General features: G+C 36.7%; 1 protein-coding gene across 3 annotated transcripts in view; it reads left to right on the top strand.

Moving 5' to 3' along the window:
• The window catches only part of LOC115447892 (mitochondrial cardiolipin hydrolase), a 165,430-nt gene extending 147,036 nt beyond the window's left edge, over positions 1-18,394 (top strand). For all 3 annotated transcript variants that reach the window (XR_005112391.1, XM_030175181.2, XM_037438871.1), the window contains 2 exons: positions 5,262-5,298; positions 17,437-18,394. The gene's annotated coding sequence lies outside the window, so the exon portion shown is untranslated. The remainder of the gene's footprint in view (positions 1-5,261; positions 5,299-17,436) is intronic.
• The last annotated feature ends 1,141 nt before the right edge of the window (positions 18,395-19,535 follow it).

The following is a 19,535-nucleotide window of genomic DNA, read 5'->3' on the forward strand; positions in this document are numbered from 1 at the left end:
CCACTTTCAGCTTAGTTGAGATATCTTTCATACTTGTATACAGACCGCAAATTATGTAAACTAAGTTATGTACAGTCAGCCACAAAAGTATCTGAATAAATGCAAAACTTTAAAACGGTTCTACGCATTAACTTCGATCGAAATATTCTTCACTAAAATAAAGTCAATCCCCTAAGTTTGTTTGTGATTTGTTGATTGTTTTGTTTTAGACATAGCCGTCAAAAACCTGTCTCAAGACATAAGTCCCACTGTATACTTAAATGTATTTAAAACAAAAAAAGGATAAGACTACCCAATATTTTAATTCTGGATATGGTCTTCCTATATGTGAAATTTTAGTTCAAATCGTTCATCGGTTCTAGCGTATACTTTTAACAAACATCCGAACTAAACATTCCAACATCGCAAACTTTCGCATATATTAGTTAGCTAATATTATACTAGGAAGTATGATGCACGCCACACACCCTCATTCCGTCCCACCGTGACGCGCCGATGTCAACGTTCGTCTGTGAGGTGCCCTCAGTAATTATTTAATCAGTGCATAGTTGCGGTGTCGTCGCGCCGGCATGCCAACAGGAACGAATCCACTGTTCAAAACGGGGGCTTTTATTGTTTATAGTGTGGTATATTTATATGCGCATTTTTTAAATTTAGAATCGAACGAGTTGTATGTGTTCGAAATATGTTATTGTATTTTAGTTTTAAGTTGATACGAACGGGGTATACACGCGCTTTTAGTTAATTTTTGGCTGTACTATGTCCATATCCTCTTCACGAGCTTTTCTCTTTCTTTCGTTTGTCCCCTCGTCGTACAAATTCCAGTCGCTCTTTTATCAATGACTGATCTTTTAATGGTGCGATTGTGTTAGTTATAATCTACGTATCAAAGCTCAGATTCGTGTACAAACATCTGGCCGTAATGCGGCCCTGGTAAAGCCTGACTAACCCAATGATGTAATCAAGCCAACAGCGTCCTTTATCTCCTGCTATCAACGCTCGCTGCGTGTGTGCAAATAGTTAAACTATTATGCTTTCACATTTCTTATACTTTAACTAAGTTAACATTTCATTCAGTAAAGGTGATAACGTTCAGTAGGTATAATACAATCACATGTCATGATATTAAGTGATTTGAAAATTCTACTGTACTCTTTGAGGAGATTTCTTCCCAATCCTCCACAATGAAGTATTGTAATACGTCATCAGTCATACTTGATATATGCATCATGTGGTATTGACATCAATTTCCAGAAGGGATAAACAAAATGTATGTTTCTTCAAATGAAAAAATGCATATTTTTCACGATTCTTCCGGGTTTATATTTGTACACTCTGGCAATAGGTTTAATATAACCATGTTCAGTAACAATGTGATGACCAGAAACCTCAACTGTCCACCAAAACCCTCTTAGAACGATGTCCTACCACAATATTCAGTATCAAAAAACACTTCCTAATTTTGGTACTATTGTTTTCGTTTATTCACTTCTGGGTGTAAAAAGTGACGTCACACCATTAAGAGGGCCCCACAAATGTGACCCTTGGTGACAGGGACGGGGCAAAGGTCAAAAATTCATAAAATTCGTGTGACGTAATACATGGATGGCCGAGACGTCAACGTCAAGCGGCGACGTTGCCCAATACTGGCGATTGCAGGCTGACTCCGAGAATTGGGCCGCCGGCGAGTATTTCTAGCTCTGTTGCCATTGTGGCCGCAAATATTTGCCGGAGGTTGTCTAGCCGGCTAGAGTTATGAGTTCCGCCCGGGGTTACTGTTTACGCGATTTTTTAGCTCAGCTCTGCTCGGATTTGTCGGTTTTTGATAGATTTTTGCAAGAGTGAGTGGGTTGATTTTTGCGTCAGATTTGCGATTGTTTTTTTTTGTTTTGTGAACGTTTTTTTTTAATATTTCATGTGAACACTTTGAACAATTTATTTTCGAACATAAATATACTAAACAAAATACGTGTATGTAATTTATAATGTGCTCATTGCTTATGTTGATACAAAAATGTTTTTTACTAGGAAAATATTTGTAAATCCTTGATGTATACAATGCAGCCTTAGTGGTATCAACATTAAAATTATTTGTGTGATTTCGAATATCAATGTAAATATATTAATAAGAAGAATAAGAAAAAAACAGGTCTTGTAGGTTGAAGATCTGATCTACCACAGAAGTACAAATAATCGATTAAACGCAGCCTTATAATCGATGCAATCTTAACAACTGTTTAACTGCTACAAAGCAACGTTGGGAACAATATCATAGCGGTAGTACGCGAGTATCTCCCTCTCCGTCATCGAAGAGATGCATGACAATCGATAAACCTCTGATAATCGATACCAACTTATACAACATAATATCCAGAGTACTAGATATTGTAGCGCCAGTGCGGGAGTGTCGCGTCGCCTCCCTCCCGCCCACCTACAGTAGATGCCGGGCCTCTAGGAGAGATGCTAAACAATCGATAAAGCTCGGTGCGATAATCGATACCAACTTTACAACTGTCGGCTGTTCCAGCCTTAACCGCACGGCGTTGATCATTAAGGCGAAGATTTATAGTACGCGACAAATAATACTTAGTTCAATATATATATTGAGTTATTTCAATAAAATTGGATCAATTCGATAGTTTATTTTTTTTTATTATGCTTATGCATTTTTATACAAATAAATCAATTATGAGACGAATAAGCTCGAATGGCGTTGACATTAGAACTTAAATGACATTGCACTGTGCGATACAGCACTCGTCCCCCTCAGGCATACAAAAAATTATGTCAAAATTCAAATTAAATTTAGTTTCTTTATATACACATTAATTGGAAACTTCTGCTCTTTTGAGGCAGTTATAACGTATAAGCAATAATGATTAAGCCGGCTAGGCCTAGGTGATGGCGTTGGTTCTGCGCATGCGTACGTTTGTAGAGCTACTTCACAAACCGGCGCTGTTTTAATCATCTCAACGTAAGGAATTTCGATAACGGTTAAAAATGATGTCAGTAAAGTTCCTTAAGGATATTTCACTAATAAGATAAAGTTTCCGATTTTATTAAGAGAATTGTATGAACATAAATACATATAAAAATGCAATTTAGCATACAGTCATGAATTGTACTAAGTGCATGGATTACATGTTAATATAGGCATCTTTTTATTAGTATCATAATAAACCAAAATCAAATTTAAAAGAAGTATGTAGATTCTCATCAAAAACAGGATTGGAAATCGAACCACAGACTTTAAATATCACCTCTGTTCCTTTACCGTGCTATGTTACATACACTAATTAAAGTAATCACGATTAATTGTTCATTATGTCATTGCATATTATAAGTGTACGCGACGTTGCAAGATTTATCTTATCTCAATATAACTGTCATGATTAAAGCCGACGACACCTCGTCAGCGAAACAGATTAATAATAAATTAACAAAACTCGCTTTCCTGCCCTTAATCACCGCTCTTGTATTCTATAAATAGAACAGGCTGGCTTCGTAGACATTTCTATGCGTCTATATCACAAAAGTACTATATTCAGCCGCATCCCATTCAACATACGACCTTATTCCACCGCGCTTGAATTTCAATTCAGTTCGCTGCACGTTTATTCGCAATTTAAATTGCACACCAACGGATTACGAACGTTAATACCTGTGATGTAGAGTTGATTTTGTGTCGCGCGCGGATTATAGGTTGTAAAAGTTAGGTCGGAAAACGTAGCTACGCTGAGAGTACTATCGTAGTATTTGTTGTGTGTGAGTGTGTACTAGGGTGTGCAAGTGCAGCGCGATGCATCTGTGTGAGTGCAGACGGTGAATGGGAATGCGCGTCGGCCGAGTCGGCCGTCTGAGGTCGCCGGGAGGGTTATTGATTTTTTTTTTCATTACGCGACGGCACACGACGGCACACGAAGGCATACGACGCGATTGGCGACGGGAACGAGGCTGAATGCAACTTGGTGTCAGTTTGTATGCGCGCCGCTTCCGTCCGCCCGCCGCTAACTAACACCATATCGTATACCAGCTTTTTTATATTGCATGTATTATAATTTTTATGAGATGACATTTTCTATTTATTCAAATAGCGATTCAGAAAAATTATTAAACGATTTCGATACGAGTTGTATTCTTAGATCATTAACATAAACACCAATTGGTCCTAAATCTTTGAATAATGTACTAATCCCATTATCCTGAAATATTTAACGTTTAGTTTTATAATACACATTAATATAAAGGGACATATCACTACGTTGATACAAATTGAGTCCATTATAGAATAATCTACCTATCTATATAATAACTTAGCATTGGACATACCGAACATTTTTTTGGAAATTTTCATCAGCTTTTTAATTCTAGGAATTTTTGATTCACAGGGTACGTTGATATAATATGTTTGATTGTTGATATAATATATGTTGATAAACATATTGATGGGTGAAAGGCTAATTGACTTAAGCGACCCTAAGTTTCATAATAAATAATGATAATATCAGCCCTGTATTATATACTGTCCCACTGCTGAGCACGGACCTCCTCTACTACTGAGAGGGATTAGGCCTTAGTCCACCACGCGGGCCTAGTGCGGATTGGTAGACTTCACACACCCTCGAAATTCCTATAGAGAACTTCTCAGATGTGCAGGTTTCCTCACGATGTTTTCCTTCACCGTTAAAGCGAACGATAAATTCACAAAGAATACACACATGATTTTTTAGAAAAGTCAGAGATGTGTGCCCTTGGGATTTGAACCTGCGGACATTCGTCTCGGCAGTCCGTTCCACACCCAACTAGGCTGTCGCCGCTTCGTTAGTAACTAAGTTTCATACATATTTAAAATCAGCACATTTTTCTACGTTTATTTAAACTTATTCAATTTTTTCTAAAAAATGACAATTAGGCCTTCAACCGTCGATATAGTTCCTAGCCTGTGACTATGTAAGGACAATGTTCATCTTTATACTGATTTCATATTCCACTTTCTATGAAGCAAAGATTCAGGGTTACATTTAATGAACTGTTTAATTTATTAATTGCAATCAATTAAACCTAGTGACAGGTAACCTTGTTTAAAGGTATTTCTTCCGTTTTTTAATAAACTCCATTTAATTACATTACAAGGATGTTAAGTGGTTTACGCCCTTAACGTAATTGTTGTTAAGGCATTGGATATTTTTAAAAATATAATTAAGTGACAATAATTATCATTTAATAATAATGTTATTTAATACTAAATTTCTTTTTTACAGATATTGTTACTACCACCTGCCACCACTTACAGCAATGGTGAGTTTCGGCGCAGGTTTTCTTTATCATTATTATAACGAATAAGATAGTAATAAAATTGTTATATTTTTGGATAAATAATATTTGGCTCCCTTTCCTTATTTTTCCTTTATCCCCAAATTCCATGACAATCTAAGCCTCTGAAAGAGCTTCTGCTTAAAACGACACATTTATCGATTTAAGTCACTATCGATTATCGATTTAATTATAAAATCGATTACCATTTCATTTATCGTAACATCTGTTTACTAATAAAACGTATTTTGACATATTAATATAAATCTCTGTGCTTTCGTATCTACATCGCGACGGAAGTACACAATGCGTAGAGAAATGTTAATATTTTAGTATAACTATCCGATTACGTATGATTTGGTAATGGTTAAAAATTTATGTGGCTTGTCCCGTTCAGCCATTAAGATAGTGTATATAATGTGTTTCGTGTGAGTAATTTATGTTTGTTTGTTTTTTTTATTAAATTGGATGGGTTTTTTCGATCAGTGTGATGTTATCGTGATTTATACAACTGTGTGAGACGAACATGACGCTTGGTAAACGACATGAGCTGTTAACATCAGCAATACAAACGAGCTTTGGATGGTAGAAAACTCCGTGGCAAAGCGCTTAGTACCTTGAGACATGTGACGATATTATAATATTTCAAAATGGCTGAATTGTATTTTTTATACGGGTAAAGCATAATCCCTCCACGGCACCTGATGGTAAGTACAGTGGGGTCTAATAGAATGTCGACTGATGAGTGGTGATTACCCCTCGGCAGTCGACACAATTATGTCGGCCTGTTGGAATCATACACAGGCTGATCCCGGAACGCGTCACATACGTGGGCCGCTATGGCGGGTTTTAATACCTTGTGTACGGTGGTCGCTATCCGAACGGATATAAGATATATCATTGGTTAAACGCCTTGAAACTGAAATGAAACTGCTTGCAATTCTGCGTGGCGACAGTAGTAGAAATTGCGGCTGCTAGACCCTACCCAGTCAGTCTCTTGCATACGACAAATTTATCATTAAGTAAAGTATAGCGTTATGTTATAAATAATATGCAAATTATCTGTGATATTAAATAACATACATGCATGCTGATTTCTAGAAATGCGACCAAAAATCACGCTATTTTTTTATGGTTATAGAAACACCTAAACGCAATTATTATCGAAATGTATAAATCGTATTGAACGGTCATGTAATATCATCATGTTAATGAGGAAGTATTTATGATAATTCGAATAAATCGTCGTCGATCAATCGGTCCATAAACAATACGATCCTTATCGGATGCCTTACGTAATCGGTCCGATCAAATATCCGTCAAACGCGTAATCTCAGCATCTTTAATATACGTGTGAGCGGTCGTAATTTACGTCACTCCACCGGTGCGGTCTCACGTTAATTTCAAAGTGGATGTCGGAGCGAAAATTGTTTGAAAATTTTCTAAGTATAGGGCAGGCAACGTGCCGGTCAGCTGATGGTGAGTGACCACCGGCGCCCATTAACTGCTAGAGGACATTTTTTAACTTTGTGGACTCTTTAAAAAGGTGATAAAGATATTGTGGTATTATAGAATGAAGAATATTTAATATTTATTCACCTTTTATTTATTTTTTTATTTTTGGTTCGTTTCGATCATCACTTCTCGTTTTTAATGTCCAATTCCAGCAACTAATGCTTATAAGTTTTTCTCTAAATGAATAAATTTGATATCATACAACAATTTGAGACAGTATTCGTGCCACAAACATAACCTAAAATCGTATAATACAGGACGGAAATATTAGTTCAAATCTGGATGCATTCGTTAAACAGCCTGCGGATAAACACCAATGATGTAATTTCATCTACTTACAGAACAAAACACACGCCACGTGTTCCCAACAGGTGTCGGCCACACCATTGAGTTATTAGCGACGGATAACACCGCGCTAACACGTTTAACTCAAATTTTATCTGCGTTAACCCGCGTCGAGTGATTCATTGTTATTTGTTTATAAATACGACGAGCCGATACTGTTAGGGCGTAGACACAACGATAATTTATTTCGTCGATCTTTCGTCGCGTTATTGCAGTCAACATACAAATTGTTTTACCGTTTACATGACGATTGCATTTAAATTTTGGAAAAGTTCACTTTGTTATTTTCAGTGTTTCAGTTAAGGCTTTGCTATAATATAATGTAACAATGTATTTGACACTGCCTAGCTTTGGTTGGTTGGTTATTTAATATACTTCTAAAACCTCATAGTAACGTCTTTCAAATGCGTGCCCTGTGGCTCGGGGGCATCTAGAGAATTCCGCCATTGCATCCTCTGTCGTAAGAGGCGACTAATTGGGGCATAGAGAACGACGTGGAACGAGCAGCGGGGGCGGATCGCCTGACTACAGCGACTCCGAGGTGGACGACAGTGCGGGTAGCCAGCCTTCCGAGGTTGTAGATGCCAAAAGCGTCTTTTAGCGTACGGGGGCTTAGCCCCCTCAATTAGAGAGGTGACGCAATGCGGTATCGCGCAGGTACGGTTCCGCGCAGCTATCTCAACAACAAGATACTCCGGGGCCATCATGTATGCACCTAAGAAGACCACCGCAGGTTTTGGTTGCTTTGCCGGAGTAGGAAATATATAGGGTTAGAGACTCCGTCAAATGCTACTTTTATGATCCTATGCTCCCTAGTGCCGTAAGACCGGTGAAACCAACTTAACCGTTCCACGGATCCTCAAGTGGCGGTAGCGATAATGCGTGTTTTCCTCACAAAAAAAGAGATGTCTTTCAAAAGTATGTCGCGTAATAGTCCATTGAAAAGTTACATTTGGGGTTGCGTTTTTTAGAGGACGCAATTTTATTTTTTTGAAGTGTAGGGGGGGTCAGTCTAAAGCTAAAACCAAGTTTGTGGGGTCGCCACCCTTGTCCCACGGCCGCCATCTTGAAAATAGGGGTTGAAATGGTTTTACGATGTATCTCTTTAACTATTTATCTGACAAAAATGTATAAACATTTTTGTTGCAAATTAAATTCTCTACAACTTTGGTCTAGTAACTTTTGTCGTAGAACTATAAATAAAAAGTTATAAGCGAAAATGTTAAGAAATTCAATGTTAAGCAATGTCCATTGCAACGTCATCAGAACGTGTTTATAAGGTTCATAATACTTTTTGTACTCTCATTAATACCCAAATACCCAAGGGACCATTAGGGGAACAAAAGGAACATCTGCCTGCTATGATTATTATTTCTAACCTCTCTTATTGTAAGAGTAGCTGATAATATTGTGTTGAAGTTGTCGTAAGTAGGTTATTTATTAGCATTTTGACTTTTAAAAGTCTTTTAAAAGTCAAAATGCTAATAAAAAAAAAGTAGTTTTCACTAAAGTTAAAATCGTGTCTAAAATCATTCGAAATCGTCTTCATAATTAAAACAGAATAAAATACATCCGCACGTACAGAAATATGTAGCACAACTAAAAGATATAAGTTGAACGACAACTTCAACACAATATTATCAGCTATTCTTACAATAAGAGAGGTTAGAAATAATAATAATAATAGCAGGCAGATGTTCTTTTGTTCCCTAATGGTCCCTTGGGTATTTGGGTATTAATGAGAGTACAAAAAAAGTATTATGAACCTTATAAACACACGTTCTGATGACGTTGCAATGGACATTGCTTAACATTGAATTTCTTAACATTTTGCTATAACTTTTATTTATAGTTCTACGACAAAAGTTACTAGACCAAAGTTGTAGAGAATTTAATTTGCAACAAAAATGTTCATACATTTTTTAGTCAGATAAATAGTTTAAGAGATACATCGTAAAACCATTTCAACCCCTATTTTCAAGATGGCGGCCGTGGGACAAGGGTGGCGACCCCACAAACTTGGTTTTAGCTTTAGACTGACCCCCCCTACACTTCAAAAAAATAAAATTGCGTCCTCTAAAAAACGCAAGGTAAGGCCTAAAAAATGTAACATTTCAATGGACTATAATTGTAGATTTTAAAATGAAAGATTAGTGTCGTTCGAATCATCCGTTCATTCGTACGTAGTGTTGCGCTCATATCAAAGTAGGAAAATTGGGTTTTTCCCAGTGCATGCTTCATATCTCATAAGCGGCCCAATAAAAGGTATTAATGTGGCGGATTAATAAAAAAATAATTACCAGTGTTATTTTAAACACAAACCTTCTAATATATTTATCTTAATTACGGCATAAATCTCCCTAATACTTGGCCGGTATCGTCAGCCGACGAGGTCTCGGCGCACGTGACGGCCCATCGATATCGGCCGCCCTTCGTTATATCGATGTGGTAAAATTTATCGATAGATAATTTCGATAAGTGGGGCCGCACAGTAGCGCATTTACTGAGACGGTGACTTGCTTTGTGCTGTAATATATAAGATCACGCATGTTCCCTAAAAGGATTGACTGAATTATTTGTTGTTAACTCACGATGACATTATAAGTGTCCCTAGAGTTATATAGAGCCAATTCGATAGTAAGAACTTGATTTATTTAATAAATAAGTATCGAGTACCAAAAAAAATCGATCTCAAATATTGTTACACTTAGATTCTTATATGCGGTTATTACCACTAGCTGACCCGAGCGCCGAACCGCACCCATAAATTTGTAAAGCGATAATGCGATGCCATTACCGGCTATTTGACCCGTTTACTAGAAATTATAATCAACAAAAAATTAAACTAAATTGATATTAAAATAGGTCGGTTGCAATCAAAACGTCAACACATGCACTCGCGCAGTTACGATATTTGTTGCCAACACAAAAAAATAGAAATATGTGAGTCAATTTCACATTGAGGGTTCCGTATTAAAAAGAATATATATTTTTAGTCTAAAACCTGGTCACTCACTGAGAGTATGATTCTTTTACAAATTGGCTTCATTACTTATTCAGATAGCTGTCATAATAACAATAAATTTATAGTCTGTGCTTAACCCTTTGCGTATTATGAATCAACAAATCAAGGACCGCCTCGGTGGCGTAGTTGTATTGCATGTCCGGTACAATAGCGCTCTGAGGTCCTGGGTTCGAATCCCGGGTCGGGCAAAGTGATATTTGGGTTTTTCTGCTCAGTATCAGCACGGAGTCTGGAATTTGTGCCCGATATGGCGATAGGCTCGCCCCCTATCACATCATGGGACGGAACATACTTGGCGAAAAGTGGGTGCCCTAGTTGCGCCTCTGCATACCCCTTCGGGGATAAATGCGTGATGTTATGTATGTATGTATGAATCAAGAGATACAGTCATACAAACAAACAGACATACAATATAGGCGTACTAAAATGGTTTCATTGTTAGTTGAAATACGGAATACTAAAAACTACCAAATATTTAATTCGAAACGTCAGGGATGCGGTGGCGTGCATTTGAAACGTATCGAGCTGGCCCGCCAACGGTGAAATGAATTTCCCGGGGCTTAGCCGAGATTTCGTTTTTTTACTATCTAGTGCGGGATTACTTAGACTGCTAGGTCGTGTTACAATAGCCTGGACGTGCTTTCGAAATTTGTGTATCTGGAATCGTAAAATACGTGATGCTGGAGGATACGGGATACTTTGTACCACACAGGATATCAATCACCGATTTTTTGGTGAAGAGTTTTCATAGTGGTTCGTTCTGATCAGTCGAGATCTTGGCTTAGCCGTACAACCAGGAAGGTAGACCGGAATATTTCTGGCTATTTCGAACACACACGCCTTGGCCCGTCGTTTAATTAAATAGTAATTATCAGGTGCAAATTGTACACTACGTCGGTTGGTACACAGTTTGTTTTGGTTTGGACGTGTATGTATTATAGCGTTTTGTAGGCCTACTTATTATGCATAGTGTCTGTACCCTACATTAAAATTTAATTAATTTTGTTTGTCAATCAGAGATAATATAGCTCCCTATAGGAGATTGTACCGAATTTTTAAAATCGGTTTGGTAATTCTAGAGATTATCTTTTACATTTAAACTTACAAACAGATTTTATCTCTTCAATATTAATAGGTTCAATTCAATAGTTTTATATTTCGACCATTGTAAGGCAAATTGATTTAAGCGCCATGTTTTTTTTTAAATTGTTTATTCGTAATACCTATCGACAGGTGAATGGCTAATTAATTCCCTTAAGCGACATTGAGTTTTATACATATTTGGAATCAGCACATTATTCTGTGATTTTTATAATAGTTATTTTTTTTTAAGTAATGTAACCCATCAATATGTAATAATTTATTATATGTATTTATGCGAATGTTAGACATTTAAATAAAACTATTTTATGGATTATATCGCAGTAATTTTTATTATTATTTTTTCCCGACGTATCGAAGACTTTGCAGCCTTCATGGTCACAGGGGGGACTGAGCAGTTGTTCGTCCTCAGAAAAATAGTTTTATACCATCAATATGTGTTGTTGCGTATAACTCGACAGTGAAAATGTAGCTTAAGATAATTAGTGTTACAAACGTCTATATATCATAAGACGAATGTTAGCAAACCGTAAGTACATTAACATCTGCCTGCTCTGAAAAATACGTGTCTATGCGTGGCTAAGTAGACAAACGTGACGCATACAAACACCTTCGAAAATGTGTTATCAATATAGATTACCGATAAGAAATAAATAGGCAATGCTTCTATAATTATAATAAATAGGAACTTCCGTGCATCAACATTTTTGTGTTCATCGATGCTACGTTTATTTTTTATACAATTCAAGGTTAGCAAAAGAATTAGTGTGGCACTTGATGGTACGTAGTCTTATAACAGCCATAATGCCTCAAAACTTCGAAAATGGATAGAAATTTCACGAAGTTACTCAGTACTACAGGTTTACAAACACATGTAGTGACAGTAGGTGCCACATACAATATCTATTGGCTCATTAAACAAGCGCAGTACAGAGAAATGCAGATTTGTAATTCTAAGTTCTAGATGTCGCTACTGATTATTGGCAACCATGTCGCTTACAATTAGCCGAACGAATTGCTCGTGCCGTCATTCGTTAAAAAAACACATTACTTAACGCACAATAGGTCAAACCGTACAATGGAACAGGAGTTTCCACGTACAGCGAGTTGATCCAAGTGTTTCTACCACATGACCCCCTCCTGCCCGCCTTCCCCGACCCCGCGCATTGCGCACGACAATACATATGTTTGGTATAAGCTGTAGGGTTGTCGATCAATGTCTATACGGAAAACGGTATTTATTTATTTATTTTAAGGAAACATACAGTGATACAATAACGTAAGATAGTAGAAAAGATAACTATACACCAATTAAATGTTCCCACAGATAGAAGAAAGAAAATATAACAATAAAGCCTTACTTATACAAAAATAAATAACAATAGAAACAATTTATGCAACATGTAAGCACACACATAATCAATAAATTAAAAAAGTTTGGATAACTAGATACTAAGTTGTCTCGTTGGGGTTATAGTCGCCGTATACTTATTATCCATTATAAAAATTCATAAAGTCTGCCAGCGCACCGAAGTCATTTATATAATATAGAACAATGCGATGTAGTGCGAAAACCTGAATGTTTCACATTAGCCTCACTTTATAATCGTGTTATGTTCGCGAATGTATAACGATCATTGTAATCGGACACAATTATGCGATCGGCGATTCGGGCAACCATCGTGTAACACCTTTTAATCCATCTTTATAATTATTTTTATAATACTATTCTTACCATCCATATCCAAATAAGCAAACGACCAACAACTATATCTTTTTAAAATTGAAAACTGAATAGCGACAGCCCTATACATCATCGGCGTTTAATAAAAGGATTTTACAAGCTGTCCGCAATTTGTTCAGGTGTGGAGACTCTTCGGCAAGTCCATGGCAATGAGCTGTTGTATATGTGTCATCATGTATCAATTAATTCTATTTCGTGATGTTACAAAAGTCCACTAAACATAGGACTCTCGCAATGCTTTCATTCAGTACTACTGAAACTCTGGGATAGTAGCAATCATACACATTAAATTAAATTCGATCCTTTGTGACCTACTGTATTATTTATAACTACATACAAATAGAATACATTTAATAGACGATATCGTATTTCGAGCGCACCATCGCTACAAAACGCGCATAACGCCGTCTATAATAATAAAATATTTTGAAAATCATATAAACACGACGCAAGATTAACTGGGATCGGTTAACAGCGCACCGTGTCGACTGACATACTGCCCTGGCAAAATGATTTACTCTGATACAATACTAATATCGTTGAATATGTACCATTATAGCATACGGAGGTATGTAAATTAGTTAGCTTTCGCACGCGGCTTCGCGCGCTCTCTGATGTATCTGGTTTTTAAAAACCCGGTAAGTCGATCGTTTGATGTTGATATTCGCAAGACCAAATAACTCCTCATTGTTCCTAATACCCTATTCCTTTCGTTTAAGGCTTTTTGGAACGCCGATAGCATAATAATGGTACTTTTGAAATTTTCATTGCTTGCAGTGGAGAACCTTGCAATCAGTGGCGGACTTAGGGATTTGCGAATGGGCAATCGCCCAGGGCCTTGCGCTTTGGAACCTCGTGCTTGTAAGAGTCAAAAAGAAAAAATAAAATTACTCTCCTTCGGCAATTGGTTAAAAAGGTCTCACAAAAATTGGCTGTCTAAAGCCTCGTATTAGTTAAGGGTGCCATTGCTTAATAAGGTCACCGTCCTGCTTGTTTGCCAGCTTATACAATTGAATAACTGACCACTAAAGTCAATGAACAAACCATTAAATGACCAAAGAATCTTGGACGTTACCAACTCATTAAAGCATGGTGATTATCAGATGGAAACGAGCTTAGTCTTTAAGCCCCCGGCAAACTCGTTCCCAATGGACACTAAAGCGGATAAAATTATAAATCATTTTGATACTAAAACTAACAATGACGCAAATGATGTAGTAGAAAATTTCAAGGTTTAGCTGATAACGTTTTCGCAATTCATCGACGTGGCCAATGCAGATAATTGGAAACTAAACGTCGGTAATGAGGCATGCCAGAAATACTAATATTATAATTTATATATTTGTATGTAAACAATTCCGTTCACATACGTTTTGATGGTTTGTGTATTTTTAGTCGTATTTTTTTGAGATACTGTTATGCATTAACATGAAGATTTATTCAATTCTTGGTTCTAATGAAGTCTGACGTTTTGATTTGACTTTTAATAAAATTATCAGAATTAGAAATGGAAAATCTGATTTTATGCAACTAGTTTCTGATCACATCTCGAACCGCATTACACCATCTATGGATATTATACATTTTAATTACTGAAAGAATTTAAAAATCGGACCAGTAGTTGCAGAGATTAACGTATACAAAAAAAGAAGTACAAATATAGGTGCGAAATCATTATCAGAACGAATAATCGAACACGTTACAAGCTCAGTCAATTTCGAAAATTTTATGATTATCAATTTAATCGAATTCCGATCCTGCTCACCTCATCAACTCGGCCTACATTCAGTGACATAATAAGCCAATACTATACCGATGATAAGATTAACAAATGCCAAAGTCGTAGATTTTCTTTATAAAAAATCGCAATTAGGTGACCCGGTAATGGACAAAAGTCTCAATGTCCAATACCAGTGGAATAATAAAATACTTCTAGAATAAAAATCTGGCGCGAATGTTGGTAATTCAATAAAAATAGCAACGCTTGCTAAAATAAACTCTATGAAGGTTGTTTTAGGAATGGCATTACGTAAATGATAACAAAAGATTACGGGATAGTCAAACATGGCAATTGTAAGGTACATTTTAGATTTTCTAAATTACAAATTTAGTGAGAGTCCTCGGTAAAACAATTCTGAAAACTGAGAAATAGTGATCTTCAAATTATAATTACATAAGTTCGTACATTTGTATGTTACAGAGTTTTAAACCAATATTATTACATTATGTTTGGTTGTCCAAGTTTATTGGTGAGATGACTGTAACGAATTTCATGGGACTTTTACGGGTGCCGACTTTCCAATGTTAAATAGAGGCTATTTTGTTTTAGGAAAAATCTGTGCGGTATAATGCTTACCACGTCCTTAACACTGTTTTGATACATTATATGTTTCGAATTTTTGAGGGGACAGATCGGATTTTAAATTTCTATCCACCCAAGACATTTCGAAACGTCGATGTAAATTAGGATCTATCCAATGTAATACGTAGTCAGCAATAAGATTGAAATTTTAAACTCCTCATCGGCAATAAAGTTCATAAAAATGCCACCACGTAACTAGGGCGCGCGAGAAAATATCGAAGTGAATGGAACTCATAATCAGGAAAAAGGGATATTCTTGGCATGATTTTGTGCGTCTCAACCATTAACGAAAAGCTCCCGAGTCGTATTGATAACTAGTAATCACAGTTCTGTTCAGAATGGCGCCCGCGGCAAATTAGATAGAGCTCCCGTTCGGCTGCTCTACTTCCCGGCTCTAGGTCATGTTAGTTTGGAGGTAATGTAGGATTAAGAACGGGGTAAATAGTCAAGATTACCGCCGGGCGTGGGCGGAATCGAGGCCATGACGAAACTCTGATTGATAACGTACCCACTATATGTATTCTGATAACCGTTCTTTGTTGCTATGCGCCATGAAATTGTGTTATGTGCCTACAATTTTTTTCTTTCTTTGTTTTATTTAGCCGAGATATGCCGAATGTATGAAACGTATGAGGAAGATTGGCGAATTATTTACGCATGCAGATACGTCATGGAAATAAATTAAATATAAAAGCAAACGTATTTGTTCATGTACAAATATAATAAAGAAAAAACTAATTGTCTTACATAATATTATGGAAATGTTGTCGCCACGTGAGATAATCCGTTTTATTATGATTATACAGATAAGGAAAACTTTATTGTTATCGAAGTGTTTGATAAAGACGGTAAACGTCAATGTTGAAAGGGCTAATGGGATTTAGACAAAATATACCTCAAGAGCGATGGTTTATACTGATAGAATTGTTAAATGGCCGTTAATGCCGCGTTGTGCAAGTGAGAGACTGGTATAAATTGATTAAGATCTTCTGCCGCAGCGTCTATTGTCAGTTCGTTGGCAACGTAGAAGACAGTCAGACCATCCGTTGCAGCGTTAGCTATAAATGCAAAGTTTACAATCAATTCAGTCTTTGTATCAAGCGTACGATATATTGGATTTGGTTTGCGCAAATCCAATGCCATTAACCGTGTATGCACCTTCGCAATCCGAAAGAGAAGCAATGAGTCAGATCCAAGCGTTCACACGAACGATATTTATTATGTTCGGTTTATATAAGACTGTTTAAATTGCGCGTTTGGTCATTCCCCCGTTGTCTATCCCGCATTTATTGATCCAGTGTGTTGTGTAAAAAGCTGAATCATTCTCTCCATATTAATCTTTCTGGAGGACGCCACCCTCCACGATTTATTACCGGATTCGTCACAGCCTAACTCAGCCAATTTGGTAATAGAAGTGCATTTCGTAGTTTCGCAAGAGTTTTTGTTGACTGACTACAATGGGTAATGCATTATTAATTTTAACTCTACGACGCGTCATCGCATTGATTTTCAAGTACTACCGTTGTCGAGCCGAGATACTTTTGCATGACTGTACAATTTTGCATCTCCGCTTTGTTTGATGTTGCTTTGAAATTCCGAAGCAGATGTTAGAGAGAATAATTCGCCGCTGTCTCTAGGGGCTTCATTTGCGAGCGCATTGTCAGTGTATGATTGTATGAATGTCTATATTTAGTACGGTTAATAGAGCATCGCCATCGAATACTTATTTATATTTTCTCTTTATTGAGCTGTTTTATTCGAAACGCAGTTGTAATATTTTACGCTTCCGTCATTTCCATTCCCTCTCTCCTTGATTTTCATTACTACGATAAATAGTACATTATGTTTCCTATTAGCTGCATTAACATTCATAACTACGATATTTATTTTATATCTTTCATCGTGTACTTCTTCAAGGTTTTTATCTTTCTCGTTCCCTCCTATTTTACGAGCCGCTTGACCCCACTAATTTATTTAAGGTGATTATATATCAAGGATGAATTTTAAATTAGAACAAAATTATTGTTGCAGATTCAACGCAGCACGTCTGATGCGGAATCTAGTTCATTTAACACCTAGCTATCGCTGAATGCAGTTATCCTCATCCGCCGCCACTTAGTTAGGAAGATTGCGTTACAACTATATCGATTACTCTCTTATCCTAGAAACATTTGGAATACAACGAAATACGCAGTCAACTGTTATCATCGTACTTGCGAATATTATCTGTTCTAACTTCACACGTGATAGTGCTTAACTGCGATTTCGTTTGTTCTTGGGATGCGTTGGTTTGTGACGCGACGTAGTCCAATGTTGCCTTAAGATTTATTGTTACCGTCCACTATTGTAAGATTGCGGAGGAAACAGAAAAAATGCTTCTTTAGTATATAAGTTTTGTGACTTTGAAACAAACAATTGTGATCTTGTCGTACGTTTTTCCGGTTTCCTTCGCGATGTTTCACACTGTCACGCGTTTGTTTAGTTTTATTATTTAAGCTTTCACGTTGTACTTTAATGTTTTGAATACCATTGACTAACAAACACTAAACATTTCTAACGCATGACCTTTATTTTACAATATCAACTCGCGAGTGTGCATGACGTCAACAGATTAGTTTTATATTGTTCATACTTGTCTTACATTTGTTATAATATTTAGACAATCCGCTACTCTGACATGTTCATGTTTTACAATAATACGATTGTTTATTTACATTATATTGATTATGTAAATGTTTACTTCAACAATTTGTTCCCGTACAAATTTGGAGATCTTTATGCGAACACGTCGTACGCCTTGCTCCATAAAACTTGATTTTAGGTGTTTGTAGGTGTTACTTAAATTCGAGTTTTAGTCAATGCATGGCAACACCCGGGTGATTGCATTCTAGTTTTTTGTCAGATGAAAAATTTGATTATGCAATCTGTTTGATTTAATGATGATTATGTTTAATTTAATTATTTTAATTCAATAAACGTTTCGGCATGATTGTTGGTTTCATTGGTCTGATCTTGACCGCGGTTCCCACAGCAGTTTCGTGCCGTATCGGCGTGGAACAGTTCGCCAGAGGTCGAACGTAAAGTCATTTTTCAATTAATCCAATGTCATCAGGACGTCGCGACCTCTGCTCCAGCCGACCAAGACCTTTGCACAATGAGCGTGCACATCGCCCGATACTATACTTTATGTCGTTGCATTAACGTTTCATTTATTTCCACCTCGTCTGTGAGGCAATGAAAATATTACGCAAATTTAAACAGTTGTCTTTATGTAAAAAGTTTTCCTAAAACTAGCTGATGAGACGTCAGGTTATCAACCATTCATATCAAATCCACAACGTTGTTATAAGTAAGTAGTTTAGCTATCGTAGTTTTTACCCCATTATTTACGAGATTTGAAAATGTTTCAAGTCCTCCCACTACTACGCCATTGCTGTTGCATACAAATACTTCATACACTCCGGCTCGAGAATATTTTTGTATTAAGTAGGTCGCAATAGTGTCAGTGGTGTGCGTGATTTATTCGGTGTTTATGCTACAGTTGCTACACGAAAACAAATTGTCTGCAAAATAAATTTTTAACATATAGATGTTTTATCTCATGGCTGGTGCAGGCGAAGAGCCGGAATCTTCTAATTTTTAGCTGCAGATATATTTTTGGATGCTATGATTCATTCACATGGTAAGGAAAGAGGTTGAAATATTTATGTCTTGCTAATGACTGGAATTTCGTTCACTTTTCCTCCCTCACACCAGTATCTTATTTCAAACAGTCATCCCATCCCTGACTTATTTCAACGTGTATTTTTCTTTTATTTTTAATTAAATAAAGTTACTTATACACAGAACCGTTCTTACCAAGTCTAATAATCAACTGAGCTTGGAAACCCCTCTTGTCTGACAATGAAAGCGTGAAGATAACACAAATCGTAATAACCAGTGTGTATAAAAACGTAAGATCATATCAGAACAAAATTACTTTTCAAACACAACATTTAATTACGAAAACATTTTAACAAAGCGAGTTACTGAGCCTAACGTGATTTATTCTAGCATATATCTGTCAGCTTATCAGTGGATCTGGCGGTCAGTGACCGAGCCTGATTAGACGTGAGTTTTTTATACCCATG

Source organism: Manduca sexta, chromosome 15 (assembly GCF_014839805.1).
Source record: "Manduca sexta isolate Smith_Timp_Sample1 chromosome 15, JHU_Msex_v1.0, whole genome shotgun sequence".
Lineage (NCBI taxonomy): Eukaryota > Metazoa > Arthropoda > Insecta > Lepidoptera > Sphingidae > Manduca > Manduca sexta.